Genomic DNA, 12,663 nt, shown 5'->3' on the forward strand with positions numbered 1-12,663 from the left:
AAAAAAAAAAATTTGATTTAATTAATTTTAAGAGGAATAAGGATAAACATAATTAAATTAATTAATTATGTAGAAAGGCTTAAATCAATTAAATATTTAACACCATCTACAATTATGGTTGCAATCATAAATCTTCCAATCTGAAAGAATATTGTATCACTGTAAGTAGTATCTTATCTCTGCATATTCATAATGGTACATCAGAGACAATGACATTTCATAAGGAACGGTAGATCATTCATTGCTACCAGCGATATGACACACATATATATAGCATACTTTCCATTGTCATATCAGAGAAGGCTAATATCATTTAGCAGTGTCATATATTGGTATCAAGATCATCCTTGCATAATTGTATCCATTTATATCAGATATAGCAATGATCAATATTCAATAAAAATATATTATTCTTCGAATAATATTATCATTTATATTAATCTTATTGCTCAACACATTTTATAAATATTATTTGTTAATTGAGAAAAGAAGTCTCTTGCAATTGATTCGTGAGAGTTAATTGTCCCTATCTATAAGTTATAATTAATTTTAGATGTCTACACCCATCTCCTCTAAATTTGGGAATTATATTTCTAGACATTCTAGGTAGATCATTAAGTTGAGCCCCAAGGTTAAGTGGACCAATTACCACTCCCCAAGGTACTGGTAAAGCCATGAAAACCAGAGGAGGGATATGAAAGTTAACTTGTTGGGGTAGGAGTGTACTAGCCATAAAAAATCTTGGGACGAAGGATTAGAGGGAATCTTTTTATCTGGGGGAGATGGTGGTCTGCTCAAAGATTTAGACTTTTGAGTAGAAGGAAAATAGGAGAAGTTAACAGTTTGCAAAAATTGAAAGTCAAGACCAACTATGCCCTTTTTCTTGTCACTTATAGTATAACTTTTTGAAGCTAGCTTAAAATAGAAAAGGAAAAGTAATTCAGAGTTGCCAACCTATCATTGATTATTTGGGAGAGGATTTTGATGATGTGGTGGCTAGTTTCTTTGTTGGATATATCTTTCTCTTCCTTGAATTAGAGGTCTATTTGGGAGAGGGTTTTGAGGTTGTCTCCCTTGGATGTATACCTGACTCTTTCAAATACTATCTCAGGGTTTTGGTCCAATTCTTCCTCTTCTTCTAATATAAGTTGTACATGCCTATATTTGGCTACATTCCCTCTATACCTCAATGTCATTATATTTAAATTTGAGACAATATTTTCTTGATCATCTTGCCAACCTAGGTTCAGTTGTAGAGTAGGGAATACATTCTCATGAGGCAAGACCATCCTTAGTCATTGTAAGGTAGAATATTGCACTTCTCTTCTTATTATATCAGTTTGATCCCTAGTACAGTTGTGAAAAAATCTTGTTGCCCTCCTTTTAGTTTTTGAACATAGTGCATCTTAATCTGATTTTGGATTTACCAACCTTTGATTTCCTAATTGGCTCTTTTCCTAACTTTAAAACCAAGACCTTTTTCCCTTAGTTCTTGAAACATCTAATCAATCAATTCCTTAAAGTGTTAGATGTTAGTGGTGTTCAAAAATTGTTTTAAGACCCTATCCTCTTTGTAGTCAACAAATCGCAACTCATCAGAATGCAGTCACTCACAAGTCTATGGTTCCCAAAATCTATTTTTCTCTTATCTTTTGACATCCCAATGTAGGTGAGTCATAGTAGTCGCTAAAGGGCCTTCACTTATCTATGTTATTAGTCAGTTGCACTATTTAGGAACTTATTCACACACACTTCAAATGGTTCTATGGTTCCAATCTTTATAGATGGCCTGGGAACTAGAAAGTCCTATTTTTAAGGCATGTTTCTACCCATGAATTCAACAAGCATAAAACATTAATGAGTCGTAAATGCAAAAATCAAATCAAATTATGGGAAAGTGTTGGCACTCTTTACAAAGATAATGGCAGTTCATTTTTGTGATCTGGATAGTATGGTATGTCATCACAAGCATGAAATTCTTAAATGCTTCATGCATGTATAGAGCTACCACCTTTCACTAAAATTTTATTACATCTTTTGGGTGGCGAATGGAAATCAGTTTGAAAGACTATGTTAATAATGAATTTGCAAGCACATGAAAACTAGGTTTGAGACAAAATTATTTTTTCTTCCTTGTTACTTTGATAAATACTTAGGTCTTTATGGGTGAAATTAGGATGAAGTTTCTGCTGCTATGCTCATGAGTTCATATCTATATCCTGCTCTTCATTTTTCATCAATGAACCCAGTTCCCACTATAGTTACAGAAGCCCTAGCCTATCTACTCCTATGTAGGATGAAACCCAAAATGTCTCCTACTATAAACAATGTTACTACTTATCAAATTGCCATTAGTTTCATATCCAAAGTCATACTATATATTCTAGTCGGCTAGTATTACCGAATCATGCAGTCAGTACAAACAGAGAAGTCGGTATCAACAGTCTAGTCGGTTACAGAAGAAAGCAGTCACAGAACGCAGTATTCACTGAGTTGTTTACCAAGTAATGTTTCATGGCTACCGAGTGGTAAAGTTAACTCACCGAGTTGATATTCACTAAGTGAAATGTTTTACCAGATACATTGAACCTGGACATGCACATGAAAATGTGTTACAAGATTGAGGCATATCTAACCATTTTTGCATTGGAAATTGCATTAGGAGATTGTGTATGATTACAAGGTCAATCTAACCAATGAGATATTTTGTTTAGTTATTCATTCGAAGAATCTTTTTGTAAGATTGAAGCAATGAATTAAATCACCGTTGTAAGAGATCTATTTATACAGCATGATTTTAGGGTTAGATACAAGAGATGTGATAAGGTGTGTGTGTATGCATGAAGGAAGACTGTTACAGAGACACAAAGAGGTCATCGAGAAGGTTATCAGTGAGCAGTCGAAGAACAAAGTAAATAGAAGGGTTTACCAAGTTTCATTATGGGTTACCAAGGTATGCTACAAGCTAGGTAATCTTATTCAGAGCACATAGAATCTGCTTTAGCATTTTAGATGTAAAGTTGCCGATATTTGTAATGATTTTATTGTAATATTTTGAAGTTGTAAGAGAAACCTTTAACAGGGTAAAAGACTCTAACCAAGTCTATAAATTATAAATCCTTTAACCAGGTGCTACACTTATATAGTGTTGTAAAATCCTTTAGTAAGGTAGATCTAACTGATCTTGATACTCCTAACAGGGTAAGCTATCAGAAATAGCTAAATATAGCTCTAATCGAGCATTCTTTATTATTGCAGTAGTGAAGTTGTGGGTGCCATCTCCATCACAATTTTTCTCTCTAACCAAGAGTTTTTGCGTGACCAAAATATATGTGTTATGGAGTGAATCATGTATGATTGTTATCTGTTGATTTTAGTTTTATTTTATGTTACTGCACTATTCTGTTTATGCATAACAGTAAGGTTATTATCAAAGAAAAGTTTTGGGAGTACTGATTCACCCCTCCCCTCTCAGTACATTAGCTTTCCATATTGGGCCTAACAATTGGTATCAGAGCAGCAATCTTGGAAAAGGGTTTAACTACCTAAAGAGAAAGATCTTAGCAATGGAAGGCTACAAACAATCTCGGAGGATTGTGCATCTTCAAGAAGAGTTGGTTAATGAAAATCAAGTGATTGCAGACATGCAGAGGCAAATGCAAAAATATCTGAAAGTAAGGAGAAAATTATCTGATGACTTGTAGGATTCTCAAGAGCTCGTGGAACAAATCGAGACATCATCTGAGAACAGTTTATCTAAAGAGACTGGAGAAATGATTGGAATGTTGAAAGAAAAGAACAAAGCATTGGCTGATCAACTAAAAGCAATGAAAAGAGAACATGAACATTTTAGTACACAAATGACTGAAAATCTAGATGCATTAAGGATAGTTGAGGATAAAGCAAGAGATCTACAAAGAGAGAAACAACAACTTGAAGCTCTAGTATCTGATAAGGATGATGAAATCATAAGGTTAACTGGTATTCAACAAAATATGACAGATCAACTAGGTTATGCACATCATGAAGCAATTCTAAAGATTGATGAAAATCAATCATTGAAACTTGAAGTATCAAGGTTGACTGGTGAACTTGAAACAGAGAAGAAATCTAGAGAATCATTGGAGAAAAGTTATGAAGCATCAAAGATGTTGGATGAGCAACTGAATACAAGAAGACTCTACAAAGATGGAGGACTCAGTTATAAAGGAAAAGACTCTACTGAGAAAGGAATTCATACTACCGAGAGAGGAGAATCATCAAAACAAGCTGGAAAAAGGAATAACATCAAAAGGAAGAAGCCTATTTGCTACTACTGTGGAAATCAAGGTCATACTGCCAACATATGCTAGATCAGAAAAGGTAAGCAATCAAATATCTCTAAGTCCAATGGATATTGTTACAATTGCAATAAATATGGTCACATACTTAATCAATGTAGGACAAAGTCTGTTAACAACTATCAGAAGGCAAAATTCAAAGGGTTTTGTAGAAACTGCAATAGATATGGACATAGTATCGAGAAGTGTTGGTTTAAGAAAAAGAACTACATGAAGTATCCACACCGAGCAAACACTGGAGGTTACCAAACTCACACAGGTCCTTGCCGATAATATGCAGCAGTACCATGGGATTACAATACAAGGATATGGTGTGAATGTTGTGCAAGATATGGACATATAAGTGCCAACTATTTTATAAGATTTGGAATGAACAACCAGAGATCATGGAGAAATCTTGGTATGGCATGTTTTCATTGTCACAAAGCTAGACATTTAGCTGGAGATTACAGAGATCAACCGAGAAGAGACACTGAAGAGATAAAAGAAAAATTGAAGATGATTTGGAAAAAGACAGAAATTATGTGTGAAGAAGAAATCACCTTACCTACCGAGTTAGGTGCACCTATTTCAAATTAGTCAAGGAAAGGTATGAAGGGACTACATTCTTTAAAAGTTAAATCATAACAATTCCTATTCTATTATGTACAAAATTCAAAATTTGCATAGTTAAGATGCAATTAGTCAGTTTATATACTATACAGGAAACCTGTCAAGTTAGTGTATATAGGAAACCTATCAAGTCAGTTAATAAAGCAAAGCTGGGTAGTCGGTGAAAACAGAAAAAAGAGTAATTCGGTAAAAGGTGAACCAAGTGCATTTAATATCTTGACCTAACTTGCACGGAGCTCGATAAGGTATTTTTGAGTACTTGAAAGTGTTTTCGTGGTCATTTTCATTCACCCAAGTTTTCGAGAAGAAGAGCAGAGCAAATCAAAGTGATCAAACTTCATTCAGAGTGAATTTCGAGGTATTTACATCAATCTATTCACACTATTAAGTTGGTTTTCGATCTAGTCAAATTGCTATTATCTACCGAGTGTGAAGCATTAGTCGTTTGTAAAACCTAGGGATAACTTGTCAAATCTTACCCAAAATCTACCATGGCACCCAAGATCCAAGACCATGTAGTTGTCCAAAATGTGGAGAAGCCCTCACTGAAATATTCTCTAACTCCTAAAGTTGCCTTAGAACTGGATGATAAAACTGCATTTTCACTCATCCCGGATCGAGTCTTGTTAGTGGAAGATGTCAAATTCTTTACCAAATCCGTGTTGAGGAACTCAGTCATGTAGAGATTAGTGACACATGTGATGAACTATGCACTGATGGCAAACTGGATAGAAAATTTGAGCATATCAAAATCAAGGGACTAACTGAAGCCCTAGTCTATCCCCGTGTGTTCAAACCCCAATGGGTTAAGTTTGTATTGAGCAGAGTACATGATGATTTCATGTGGCTACAAGAGCAAATGTTCAAGATCATGAAGGAATTCATTCACCTGATCATCGGATATCCCATCTATGTTCTTTGTTGTTCTATGTACTTGTTGCTAGTGAGCTAGTTTGGCCAGGCCTGAAAGTTGAAGGTTCTCTTGCAGTAGGCTTGCATGTGTACGATTGTCTCCCTCATGTTGATATGTGACAACTAATCAGAAAATTACTATACACTCAGCACGTATTCTCACTGGGGTCCAGGGTCAAGGCGGGCCCTGAGAAAGTGAGCATAGCCCACTGCGGGGGTTTGGAGGCGGCAGCCCCTGAGAAATTTTTTTTGCCATTTTTTTGTTGATGAAAACCAACATTGTAATAAAACCCTAAAAAGGCCAACTTTGTTTGTTGCCCTAAAAATGCATGTTATAAGCAGCTGGGATGCTTAAGTCATTGTAAGGTTGATGTACTATTTTTACTAGATAATAAGAAAGATTGGATCGTTGTGTATGGTGGACGTAACCCATTCTAGGTGAACCACGTTAAATCTTTGTGTTATCTGTGTCCTATTTTATTTCTTTATCTTTTGTATTTAAATTTACATATAATTGTTAGTTCATATTTGCTTTGGATCTACTTGAAACCCTAACACCTCAGCTATGAAAGGAAGTGGGCATGAGGAACTTATTACACATCCATGATGCATTTTTCATGACCCTGGTGAGAATAATCAAAGGGTCACTAGAAAGAAGAATTTTTGCAGAAGCTGCAACCCTAGTTATGAAATTTGGTAGCTATTACATCCATTTCAACACATTTTCTTATCTGAGAATTAGGGGGTTATGAAAAGGCCTTGTTAAAATTGCCAAGGTATGCATCAGACTATCTTGTTTTCTTAGAACCTTAGAACTTTTTGCCAAATGACCTTCATCAATATTAAATATGTGAATGTGAAAATGAAGGGGTATTCTTTTCCCTTGGCCTTGTCTAATTATTCTTGCAAAAACAATGAGTTTTCCAATACTAATAAATTGTTACCTGAGTTGTTTTTCGTTCCCTACCTCTGGGACCCAATTTTCATAGCAAGGGTTTTTTCAAATACAATCTCTATGAAGATAAGCAGTATATTCATGTGCCACAATTAGAAGATTTCTGGGAAGATTTTGTAGACAAGAGAGAAGTCCAAAGGAGGAATTTAATGAGGTTGACCATAGATCACGTTATAGTTTTTGAGTTTCCTTTGCCCATTCTAAAAATCATGACTAATGAATATAGCTTGGATTTGATTGATGAATCATATCAACTCACTGTTGCCGCTCCACTTCCCTAAATCCAATGGTAAGATAAAGAGGAGAGGATAAACATTAATTCTAGGTCCTCATATATGTTGGAAAGAACAAGGAAATGGATGGAAACAAAAAATGAGAAACCATGTCGGATCTTCCTCACAAAAAGGCACACTTAGTGTAGAATTGAGCTCTTCTCAAGGTTCCCTAGTCATAAAGGCTTCACCTAATATGGGGATAACTTCTCAAAGAGGGAATGAAGAGCCACCAAAAGATAATCAAAATTTGAAGTCCGTTTGTGAGAGAAGCATGCCCAGTTGATCGAAGAGGAAAAAAGATAGTAGGCCACAAACAATTATATCTCTACCTAGCTAGTAGTTTCCAACTCCTACAATGAAATCCCTTGATAATGGATCCCTTATTTTCAACCAGATTGGCAGAGATAATATTTTGAATTCCTTGTTTGAAAAACCCAATCCTCAAACCTGAGGAGAAATAGTACCTACAATTCTCCCTCCTACAACCATTGATGGTACCATCACTAATTTTGCTAGTAGCTCTTCCGCCTTTTTCTCCCACCCCTAGCTAAAGAAAGTTTTTGAAAAGAAGAAATGACACACCCCTATGTTTGAAATCCATGTAGATACAATAGCCAAACTACTAGGGGATACACCAAAATTGAAGAAAGCCAGGTGTATATTCAGGATTATTGTCAACCTGAACACTGGAAATCATGTATTAGAGATTGTTGATCCTTTAGTAAACATAGATGAACATGAAATCATTGAAACAAATTTCAAATTAAGTTGGATTGATATGGATCCTTCCATAGCTAAAGGGGATATTTATCTTGCCAAGTTCTTGGTGAGTAATTTGTGAAAAAGAATAAAAATGAAAGAACAAAAAAATTGAGAACTGAAACACCAACTAAGTGCTCTGACCACCTTTGTTCAACCTATCCTTAAAGACTATGAATATAAAACACTTTAGGATAAGTAACTTTGGAATGTATCAATTTTGATAAACTTGAACAAATCAAAAATATTGAGCCATTATAGAAGTAGTTTATGCATGAGCAAGAAACGAAGCTCTAAATGGTATGGTTTTCATACAGAATGGTTTACAATCCTACACCCTGCTCACAGAAAAGATAAACATCCTTTAAACTAATTTGAAGAGTGTGAAAAGGGAAAGAGAGAGCCTGGCATTAGTTTTTAAGGAGTTAGAATAAAGTGTGAAGATGTCTCCCAACCTTTTGATGACTGAACAAATTATCAATAACCCTACAAAAAATAATTTTGCAAACTAGAAGAAAATGTTGGATTAGAAGTTGAATGTGCTCAAAGATTTGGAAGGAGAAATAATTAAACCTATCACCAAATGTTCATCTGATCTTAAATATTTGAGGAGTGATTTCTTCACATTGGGGGTAAATATTTTTAGAGAGAGCAAGGAAGAATTAATGGAAGTCAACACTATGGAGAGGGACTTTAGGAAAATAATTGATGAAGAAGTTTCAATGACAAATGTAGGGGTTGCAAACTTGGAAAGGCTAAAGGATGCTTTTATTTTTCTTGGTACTGTCAGAGATAGTTTCAAGGATATACTAGGATGAATAGTTGAGGTGGATCGGGATATCAATAGGTGGAGGATTAGAGTCCAAATTATTGGTACTCCTAATGCTAACAAGTTATCCCCAATCATCCTAAGATTCAATCCCTACAAGAAGAAGTTGAAGACACAAGCTAGACATGTAGACAAAGTGGCATAGGAAGCTCAATGATCATTGGCCCATGACGAGAGAGAAGAGGGGTCATTAGCAAGGGATGAGGCACAAGAAGTCAGCGTTACTCTCTTGGATTAATTTAATTTATTCTTTAATATGTTATACATCCTAAACTATTGGCTCTGGGGAGCCATTTATTTTAATCTTGTTTCAAAGGCTTGGTTTTTAAATTGGCCATTTTGGTTGAGGTTGTTATGGTTTTAAGAAATTATGCTAAAATTTGGCTATAAATGTTAAAGGCTAATATGCGTATAGGATCTTTTGGCAAATTTTACGTTGTTAGAAGTAGATGTTTTGTTTAATTTATTAGTTGCTTGGGTATTCTTCAATGAAAACTATTTAGATGGTTTACTAAGATCAAAGACATTGTGTTGTGGTATATGGATGTCATACTTCTTATGTTGAATGCATAGTTAATCTGGTATTTTTGTTGTTGTGTATCTAAGTGATTGAAATATATTCATGTAGCCCATTATTATGAAATATCTATCTTTGTATGGATGTTGATTGTAGTGGTTGTTTTAATTATTGTAATATTTAATTTGCTCTTCTAATCCCCATCATCCTTTGAGATAAGAGTGAGTGACGATTAGAAGATTCAATTTTCTTTGTTATTATCTAAAATTTTGAAGCATGAGTGATCCTTTGAAACTTTTTGGTTAAAAGTTACACCTTTCAATTTCTTTTTGGTTAAAAGAACACTTGGATTTAAATTAAATGTCCATCAATAGAAAGTATATGTGCCTTCTAAAATAAGCAAAGAGTAGGTATAGAAGGTCTATCTCAATTGTCTATTCAAATTGTTACTTGTGTGGGTGTCAGAATATTTAATTAGGGACCAAAATCTGCAAACAAACACTCTACAATCTTTTTTTGATCTTTCTTTTGTTGTTCCTCAACATCCCTAAAGAGGCTTTCCTAGTCCTAAGGTGTTAATAAAAAGTGAGAAGAATCCTAGGATTGAGCTACATTACCTTTTTATCCATCCTTCTCTCCTTCATCTTGGTATTTTTTAATTTATCCTTCTTCTTTTTGCTCTTTTCCAACAACAATATTGTGAGGTTCTTCTTGTTCCTCTCCTTTCCTTGGCTTGGGCTTATCAATTTGTTCTCTTTCATCTCATGGCTTACTACTAGGAGATTTATTTTCATCCTCAACATCATCACTCTTTTTCTTGTCATTATCATCTACATCTCTTATCTAAATGGATTCTTTCTTAGGCTCGGGTGTTTCAATTTGCATTAGTGGCACTTTCATTTGAAAATCCTTCTCTTTATATACCTTGGCCTAAGGTGACATGGCTATTTATAAGGTGGAACTGGTGTGGTTAGTGGAGGAAGATGAGGTATTGATGAATCTTAATCTCATATTTCTTCTAATCCTTCACTTCGACTCATGTCACTACTATTCTTAATGGGACCAATATTACCAAATGATCTTCCTCCAAACTAACTTGGTTATCCCAACACTAGCTTCTCTGTACATATATTATGAATGTTACCACTTCTTATTTATCTTATCCACTAATCTTGGTAGTGTTTATTGTGATTCCTACTCTAGAATTGTTTTCTCTCATTTGTTAGATTATATTTTTTCTTCTTCCTTTTCTATTCTTTGGTTGCCTGAGCTAAAGGAGGTCTTTTAAATTTTCCTTTTATTCTCCTTGGAGGGTTATCACCATTCAACCTTAGATTTATCTATGTCATGCTACTCTATATCACCTTCTCTAAAATTGTGTTGATAGACACATCTTCTTTGTCAAGCTACATGACATGGGTGAGAGGCTTGTCAACTATTTTATTTTGTTCAAATAAAGGATCCAAGATATCTCCATCATCTAAGAACTTGTCAATAATTTCTTCTTTTACTCCAAAATCCCTCATTTGATAGGTTGTTATCTTGCATTATCTCCTCCTCCTAACTTCAATTTCATCCTGGAGATTGGCCCAAAAATCCTCTAGGGTAGGCTCATGGTTTGGAAAGGAATTTGGCATGATATTTAAGCTTACCTATAGGATCATAGTTATCCCTCACCTTGTATGTCCTTAAAGTGAGTTCTTGTAACTCATGAATGGATGTTATAGCTACTTGAATTAAAGGATAACCATAATATCTTACTTGAAGGGAAAACAATTTCTAAGCTTGTGCTTAGCTATGCAAAACTATTGCACCTTTTCCACCTCCCTAGTAAATTATAGTAAAATCACCATGTCAATGCAACATCTTGGAAATTGGAATGGTGTTTTCTTGAATTCATATACTCTAATGTAATGTGACCTTGGAAATAAGATGAACCAACATTCTCATCCACCAATTAGCTTCACAACATTTGGAGACACTATGTACCCAATGTCCCCTATTAGCTAGTTGATGACTCCATATATGAATGCATAATTGACCCTTTTGAAATGGTCCTTAGCTTTCTTATATTGTAATTGAGCGAAGAAATTCTAAACCTTGTTCATATTTCATCCCTCCCCTTTGATATATTTTGTGTCATATATCTCTAATATCATAAGTTATATTAGTCATAGGATCATAATCAGTAATAATGAGAAATATTTTTAACATGTATCTTCAAAATTTATCAGTTTAGAATCACAACCATAATTTCAAACATCGTGAAATAGAAAATATAAATCAACATCATCAAACTCAAATAGGATTAATAGATATTTTATTAGATAAATCATTAGAAAAAAAGGTGTAAGCATGATTTATCACATGAATACTAGACCCTAGATGAATCCATAGAGTTTAATGTTAAAGCACTATATGTAGATACCATAGGATCATAGATAAACTATTAATTTGAAATATATACTATTCTATTATCACATAAAGTATCATCTATAGGAGTAACATGAACAAAATTCTCTAACAAAATCTAGAGAAAATAAAAAAATGCACTATCATGTAGGGGAACATCAAGTAATGGTATATGAAACACAATCATACATCATAAGGCCCCCACTGAAATAATGATCACAAATAGGTAAGCCTAGGCTCTGCAAAATAATTTAACAAGATAGAAATATGTAGACACATGTATACATCATGGAAGAGGAGAATAATCATGAGATGCAAAAACAATGTGTCGATGGGTATAAAACATCATATGAAGTAATGTGTATAATTATCAAGAATCATGTGGTTAAATAAAGAAAGTCTTCAAAAGTAGATGGAAAAGTACTAACAAGCTCTATAAAAGATTAAGGTTACATGAGATGTCAAATATTAACTAATTGATGCATACAACATGGAACATTGTTAATTTGATAGAATGAGATACCATCCTCAATGCTCCATGGGTAAGCACAACAAACATGGAAAACACATTAGGGTCCTTGATATATGAATAGACACATGAAAGAAGAATTTAAGTATATAGATGGAAACGTGATAAAAACCTATATAAAAGATATAAATGAAATAAATAGTTAACTAATGCAGAGGAAGGGCTGCAACCAAACTCAAAACAAATTTTTTTAGGAAGATCCTATCAGTACACCATGAGCGTACTTAGGCCATCACCCCTAAACCACTACCATTAGGTCTTTTTGAGAATTCTTTTGGGCACAGTTACACATGACACCCTCATCGGGTTTGGCAACATCTCACATGACTTCTTGGATTCAAGGAAATGATCATTTCATATTCCCAACAACATCTTAGTGCATGAATGCAACATTCCACCCTTGACAAGCATAATGGGTATGCCCTTTCTAGGATCAAAGAAACACACAACACAAGTTTGATTCTTAGATACTTGAACTAGGTCTACAAGACCTTCATTAAAAACTTCAACATCATATAATATG

Source organism: Cryptomeria japonica, chromosome 8 (genome assembly GCF_030272615.1).
Source record: "Cryptomeria japonica chromosome 8, Sugi_1.0, whole genome shotgun sequence".
Lineage (NCBI taxonomy): Eukaryota > Viridiplantae > Streptophyta > Pinopsida > Cupressales > Cupressaceae > Cryptomeria > Cryptomeria japonica.